Source organism: Sorex fumeus, unplaced genomic scaffold, assembly GCF_029834395.1.
Source record: "Sorex fumeus unplaced genomic scaffold, SorFum_2.1 ptg000065l, whole genome shotgun sequence".
Taxonomy (NCBI): domain Eukaryota; kingdom Metazoa; phylum Chordata; class Mammalia; order Eulipotyphla; family Soricidae; genus Sorex; species Sorex fumeus.
In genome coordinates, this window is record NW_026606122.1 from 5,153,678 (window position 1) to 5,161,898 (window position 8,221).

Below are 8,221 nucleotides of genomic sequence, written 5' to 3' on the forward strand. Positions count from 1 at the left end.
AAAATATTTAAAAATCACTCCATCATTTGACCACTTGACATCCCATTACTCATCAATTTGCTTGAGCAGGCACCAGTAACGTCTCCATTCGTCCCTGTTGCATGCTAGTGTAGCCCAATGGCGTCTGCTCACTTCAGGAACACGAAGAGCCTCAAACGATTGTTAGGTTCTTGACTAAGAAGTCTGACCATCTTGTAGGTGGGGGGCCACGCGATCTTTTGATGTCCTGTGGAATCCAGTCAGTAACAGCTCTAGTCCAGTGGTCATCTCCAAATTGCATTATGTGTCCAGCCTATCTGATTTTCGATGCTTTGGCAAATGAGACAGCGTCCCTGATTCTCGATCATCCACAGAGGTCGGAACTCCGGATTCTTTCTCTCACTTGAGTGAAGCGTGATACTCCAAGCATAGCTCTTTCGATTCCTCTTCGGGAGACCCGAATAGCGTTCTTGTCCTGTTTTCATAGGGCCCAGATCTCTGAGACGTATGTTAATGCAGGAAGAACAGTGGAATCGAAGAGATGTTCCCGGAGCTGGAATTTCTTCATCCTCTTACTATTTCTTCGATGCTCTTGAAGGCGTTCCAAGCCGCTCTCTTCTTCCTGCGCAACTCAGGTGCCAGGTCATTCGTCCTGTTGACTTCTCGACCTAGGTACACATAACTGTTGCATTCAGAGATGTCCGTTCTGTTGATAGTAAATGGAATGTCACAAATGAGACTGTTTCTCATAAACATTGTCTTAGTGAGATTCAGCTGTAGTCCCACCTTTCCACACTCATGGTCAAAGTTGGCCAGCATTTGTGCACCTTGACTAATGTTTGGTGTTATTAGAACGATGCCATCAGTGAAGCGAAGATGATGTAGTTGCCAACCGTCTATCTTCACTACCATTCCTTCCCATTCCAGTCATCGCATGACTTTCTTGAGGGTGGCACTGAAGAGTTTTGGTGAAATGGTATCACCCTGCCGAACCCCTCTCTTGACATTGATGATCACTTCCTTGTAGAATGTTGAGAACTGGTAGTGAATCCATAATACAGCTCACAGAGGATCCTGATGCATTGAGTTTGAACGCCCTGTTTGGCTAGGGCTTTGATGACCGCTTCCCTCTCAACAGAATCAAAGGCCTTCTTTAAATCAATGAACGTTAGACAGAGCGGCATCTTGAACTCCCGAGAAACCTCAATGAGCTTGGTTTACCATGTGGATATGGTCGATTGTGCTGAATCCTTTTCAGAACCCGGCTTGCTCACATGGTTGTCCTTCATCTAGTGTCCTGCCAATACTATTCAGGATGACTTGAGTGAACAGCTTGTAGACAACAAACAACAGGCAGATCAGACAATAGTTGCCAATGTCATGGATGTCTCCCTTCTTGTACAGTAGAACAGTCCTGCTGGTTTTCCATTGGGATGGAACCTTGCATTCAGACAGGTAGCATGTGAAGAGCTGAGCCAGTGTATTGATGAGTACTGACGGCAGGTTCTTCAGGTGTTCGGGTCTGACCTTGTCTGGGCCAGGTGCTGTTTGATTCTTTACCGACGAAATAGCATGTCGGATTTCAGAAGGAAGAACTTTGGGAATGACATATCCATCCTGCGGAATTTGGTATGTGGACAGATGGACATAGCTATCGAAGAGATCCGAGTAGAAGTCATGGATAATCTTCTCCATTGCCCGTCTGGAACATGTGATAGATCCATCTAGATGTCAGAAGGCAGTCATCTTGGTCTTGTACTTGGCGGAAGACAGGCAGGCATTGCGAATGCTTTTCCTGGCTTCTGCCGCATCTGCCAGCACTGCTGTTCTTCTCTCTTTGAGGTCTTCCTTTATAGCTTCTCTGTACTACTTGCGAGCTCGGACTTTTGCTTGCGGTTGCCTGAGGCTTGCGCCAAGTCACGTTGGTGAATGAGCTAGAAAGTTTTCGAAGACGTGCTTCTTTTTGTGGCTATCTCTCTCGGCGTTCCTCGTACAATCATGGAGGTACTGAACCAGTCAATCATATTCTTCGTCAATGTTGTCAACAATGGCATCATCCCATGTTGCCGCAATAGTGCCAAAGAGCTCCCATTTTTTGGTCATTCCGGGAGTTCTCTTCTTAAACTTTTCAGCCATTTCTCCCCACTCCATGAAGTAGAATTTTGCACCCAGACGTTGGTCCGATCCCATTTGGAATTTTGGGACAACAGAAACATCGGTCAGGCAAAACCGTTGATTGAATGTGATGTGGTCAATTTCGTTGTGTAACCATCTTTTACCATTTAAAAATGGTAAAGGAATTATTTTTAAAATAATTTAATAGGGGGTATGGTGCCTCCAGCAGGTCAATCTGTACCTGTGAGGCAAGTGCATCAGCAGCCTCATGGTGCCTTCAGTTTTCCAGATACCCCAAAATTGCTGCTGTGCCTTTGGCCAGACCCCCAAAATTTGGGGCAAAGTTTACCAAGAAAGAAAATGGCCAAAAGTTATATATGTGGGAGACACACCCACAAACCACCTCCGGCTCAGCTATATAATTGGAGGTATGGCCTCTCTGGTTCCTGATTAAACTGCTTAAAAGGTAAAGGTAAAGGTAAAGGCCCTCCCGTTGATCGTCGATTTGCTCGAGCGGGCCCAGTAACGTCTCCATTGGAGATTTTGTTGTTACTGTGTCTGGCATATCGAATACTCTCGGTAGCTTGCCGGGCTCTCCGAGAGGGGCGGAGGAATCGAACTCGGGTCGGCCATGTTGGACGCTTGTAAGGCGAACGCCCTACCGCTGTGCTATCGCTCCAGCCCAATTTAAACTGCTTAACGCCCATGATCCCAGAGACTCAGAAACAAATCTTGAAACCCAGCGGCTTTTGGCAGAAATGAGTCCAATCCCTGCAGTAGGTTACCGGTGCTGGGCTAACCCAGGTGGGAATAGGTTTCGTGCCTTGGCCTGTTCCCCCTGGCGGCCCGGTGGCCGTCATCCTCCAGAGGCCACGAGACTCAGAAACAAATCACGAAACCCAGCAGCTTTTGGCAGAAATGTGTCTGGAACCTGCAGTAGGTTACTGTCACCAGGCCACCCCAGGGAGGAAAGGGTGCTGTCCCTCCACCTGCTCCCCCTAGGTGGCCCATCTGGTGGGTCGCCATCTTCCAGAGGCCATTGGACAGTCAGGTTTGGGCCCGCACTGATGAGACACGCAGGGTCTCACGGGATGGGAGTGGATCTGGCCCTTTCCTCCCCGTCCCAACAAGACCCTGAGTCACCGCCCACGAATGGCCTCTCTGGCTCCTGATCAAGCTGCTTAATGGCCATGATCCCAGAAGATCAGGAACAAATCTCGGAACCCAGCAGGTTTTGGCAGAAATACCTCCAGATTTAATTGTTAAAATTTCGGAATTCCAAAATCATATGTTATTTATAACCAGCAATAGAAAACAAATTGTCTACTGTTGCCTTTTCGGCAGATCTGAGTGTTGGGGTAAAATCCCAAATAATAATGGTGGGTCTGGTGTTGAAATATTGAATGTAATCAAAGTAGATAGAGAGAGTAATGTAAAAATCATCTGCCCCACAGGTAGGGGGAGGGTGTGGGATGTGGGATACTGGGGTTTTTGGTGGTGGAGAATGGGCACTGGTGAAGGTATGGGTGTTTCATTGTATGACCGAGACTTAAACCCGAAAGCCTTGTAACTGCTCTCACGGTGATTCAATAAATAAAATTATAAAAAATGGGGAAAAAAGTAAGGTGGAGTTCATGCACAATTCAGTCAGCCTAATCAGTGGCTGAATAAATAGCAGTACTCCTACATTTAAATAATAATAATAATTTAAAATAAAATATATATAACAGAAATTATCCCTGCTAGGATGGGGGGGATGGCTCAAAAGTCTGGTGCAGAGACTTTGCTTATGGGAGCCCCAAGCTCAATCCCTCACACCAAATGGTACCCGAAGCAAAGATGGGAAAAAACCCAAAATATGAAACAAAAAAAATAGCCCTGCTGACAGCTTGACCTTCCAGACTCCAGACATGTGAGTAAATAACTCAAATTTTAAATCACTCAATCTGTCGTGGTCTGTTATGGCAGCGTGAGCTGACTAATGAAGTGACATTATCTACTACTTTGATTCAAATAATCAACTTCTGTTTAATAATAATAATTTTAAATGTTTTATGTTCTGGGTGAGCATATTTGTTGCTTTTATTTTAGTTTTGGTGCCAGAGCCTCACATATGCAAGGGAAATGCTCTACAGTCCCAACCTAAAAGAGCAGATTTTATTCCTCAAAGATACTTCGTCTTCTTGTTTGTTTGGGGGCCACATTCATGGGTTTTCAGGGCTTACTCATGGTACTGAGCTCAGGGATCACTCCAGCCCCAAAGACACATTTACTGTCCCCTTGACGACTCCCTAAACAAACCTATGAACCCATGATAGGTCCAATGGTGCTTATAACTATTTAGTTTTGGGGCTACACCCGGTAGTGCTCGGGGTTTTTTCCTGGTTCTGTGCTCAAAGATCACGCCTGATGAGCAAGGGGGACCATATGGGATGCCAGGAATTCAACCCTGGTCAGCCACGTACAAGGCAAGCACCTTACCTCCTGTACTACCTCTCCATCCCCTGTGAATATTTGAAGAAGGAAAACCTGAGGTACCTGGGGGACACACAGCTTGGCAAAAGTGCTATAGTTAAAATATGGATCTCACAGTTCTAGCCCTGAACATTACAGAAGATCAGGAAGATGTGGCTATTTCTGACTAGCACATCGTCCATCAAATTTCACTTTTCTCCTGGAAGGCTCTCGAAGAATTTTGTGATAGATCTTTTTTGTGATATATCATTTGGTTCTGATCTATCAGCCATCCCCAAGCTCTCCTTCAGAAGACATTTGATAAGTAACAATAAGCACTGAAGACTTTGGTTGAAAGTTGCTAAGGTTCATTTTCTGGCTACAAAACCAAACCGAATCCTTCCTAGATCTACCCCATTAACTCAATCTTATATAATTTTGTGACTTTTGAAAATATTTCAGGGCTGGAACATTTTCCAGGCTAGGGCATGTTAGAAGCATCCTCCCTTCCATTTGCTTTTCCCTCCATTAACAGTATGTTATGTTATTTTATTTATTTATTTATTTATTTATTCTTTTTTGGTTTGGGGGCCATATCTAGCCAGGCTCAAGGGTGGCTCCCAGTAAAGCTCAGAAAAGCAAGCAGCGCCAGGGATCAAACCTGGGGCTCCTGCATGCAAAGCTTATGCTTAACCCTTTGAGCTCCTCCACAGCCAAATATGGCATTCATTTAGACAATATTGATACCTGGTCTGGGTGTGTTGCTCTCGTTCTGTGTGTATCCAGGCCTTTGAATTGTTCTGTGACACAGAATAGAACTGCGTGTTTTGGGTCCAGATTTGCAATGACTGTCCCAGAAGGTTGGGCCTCTGAACCATTTGGAAGTCTGTGTTTTCCTGTGTAAGAGGTATGGAAGTATTTTTGGCATTGTTTCCTAGCATGGAAGGTCCCCTGAGGTGTTTTGGTGTCTCAGAAAAGTTCAGAGTCATCTGTGGTGGGGGATTGTGAGCTTAATAAGTGTGGTGCGCAACACATGTGTTTGGTGGTCAATAACTGCCACCTCAGCGTCCCCAGCAGAGAGACAAAGAGACAGGGGGCCACAGACTGATTGTAAAAATGGCCCGTTTAATGCGGAGATGTTAACATTCTTATAGAACATCTGAAAGGTTTTGAGGTATAGGACTGCACATAGGTGTGATTGATCATTTACAGAGGTAAAACATTTCAGTGGAGGCAATTATCTTGGAGAGATTAACTCAAGAAGACTGTCTCCCAGGGACATCTATATTGCTTTTATCTTTCCCTTTAGTTGTACATATTAAACAATTAAGTTTACTTCTTATTAATACTTGTAGTTATTTGCATAAACAGAGCAAGAGATATAGATTCCAAAACTTAGTTCTCTTAGCTCTGAGAGCAAGGAAGTCTTTCACTGTAAATCCCAGTCTAAGTAGCTTGTCCTTTGCCACGGGGATCCTGTCTCTTAAGTCATAACAGCTTGCGTCAATACCATGCACTTATGCTTTCTAGACTGCCCCATTTCAATGCCAGGGTAGCTTCACCACTTGCCCTGGGTCCATCCCAGTTCCATGGCAGGACCTCCCTTTTGGGATGTTAGGAACTACAGCAACCAAAGCCGGAATCAAGTAATTATGAGGGATACCCAGGAATAGATATATTTCAGAGTCAATTGTGAGTTTCAAAAAGAAAAAGGCGTGGGCATGTGGGACATGAGCATTCAGTGGCCGAGAGCCGCCTTCCCCAGTTGGACGACAGTGACGGATGGGAGAAGGACCAGGGGAACAGAGAAACATGGGAACTGGGTCCCAGACTGATTCGTAGTCAGTTTATTTCTCTCTCCTCCTCAGCATAGTCTGATCTCTCCCTTTACTGCACGATTGTAGTCGTAGTTTTGGCCGTAGTCCCAGTCATCATAATTCCATCATCCTAGTCTCCTTATAGACCTCAAAGTCCTCTCCTTCGTTATCTCCTTCCTAGTCTCATCGTAGTCTTGTTGTATTCTAATAGTCCTCTAGTTCCAGTCATCATCATCCAGTCCTCCTTCTAGTCTTCAAAGTCCCAAAGTCTCCAAAGTCTCAGTTTTCATCCTCTTTCTAGTCATCGACTTTCTAGTCCCTTACCCCTTAGAGCATAGTTATATAGAAATCATGAAGGGTGGGGATACACAAAGGTACAGTTGAGCATTATCATAACAACAAACAGATGTAAAGCCTCTCCTTCCAGAAATTAACTCACGTTGAAAATCTCATCTGTGGGTTCAGCACCCCAGATTACTAGGAGAACTTCTCAAGGGTGGGATCCCATCTAGAGTGTATTGCTTTCTCCTTACCTCAGCTAGTGATCTATTTAAACAATCATAGTAAATTTCTTCTTATAATATTTCTGTCATTTTTCTATGAACACAGTAAGAGATACATTAAGCTTAAAGGTTGGCTCTTCCTGGGAACATCTTGCTATATATTCCAGACCACAGTCCTCAGACCAGGTTAGTCTTTCATAACCCGAGCATGGTCCTTATTCAGTTACTTCTTTTTGGGTCATGACAGAATTTGATCCATTACTGTGCTCTTAACTTATTATACTTATGGCACTTAGCTTGTCTCCTTTCAATGCCAGGGTAACTTACAGCTTGCCCCAAGTCCATCCAGTTCCTTTGTCGGGACCCTTCTTTTGGAGTGCTAGGGACTAAGGGAAACTGAGGCTTAAGTCATGTAAATATGGATGCCCATGAGTAAACATTATTTTGGAGTCAATTAACTCTGATGTTACAAAGCATAGCATGAACTGTATTCCTGTGTCTATACAAAAAGTACATTGCTAAATAAGCCATGAAAATGACATAAAAGAAAGAGAAAAGCAATATAGGATTATTAGTGCCTGATGGAATGTGTGTGCCTCAGGGGCACTGTTGTGGGAGTAGCTCAATGAACTGTAAGCTCCCTGTGAGAGGAGCAAGGACAATCCAATGTTGTCCAACATTCAATAAACTACCAAACATTAGGAGCTTAGCATTAATGGTCTTTATTTAAGGAAAGAACACTGCTCTATAATAAAATGTGAAAAGGCTATAGGGGAAATAGAAAAGCAAGTAATTCACTACAAATAGTAAGTCCAGAGTTTGTTTCTTAGAAAACTAGAAATTGAGCTCCCATTTGACCCAGCAATACCACTTCTGGGAATATAACCTGGGGGCCACAAAACACACAGCAGAAACACCGTCTGCACTTCTATGTTAATTGCAGCACTATTCACCATAGTCAGAATCTGGAAACAAACCTGAGTGCCCAAGAACAGACAAATGGATAAAGAAACTATGGCACATTTACACAATGGAAAACTGTTAGGAGAAATTAAGTCAGGAAATTTGCCTATAACTTGATGGAAATGGAGAGTATCGTGCTGAGTGACATGAACCAGAAGGAGAGGAACAGATATAGAATGGCTGCATTCATTTGTGTTATATAAAAATATATTTATAGTAGAAGACTAATATCCATAGCCAGGATAAATAGAGGTTAGGCGGACTGGTCAATGGTTGGAACTAACCACAAGTGTGGGGGGGTTGAGGGTAGGTAAGATAGATATCAGTATGACAATAATAGCTGGGAATGATCATGCTGGAGAAAATATGAGGACCTGAGAGTTAAAAGTA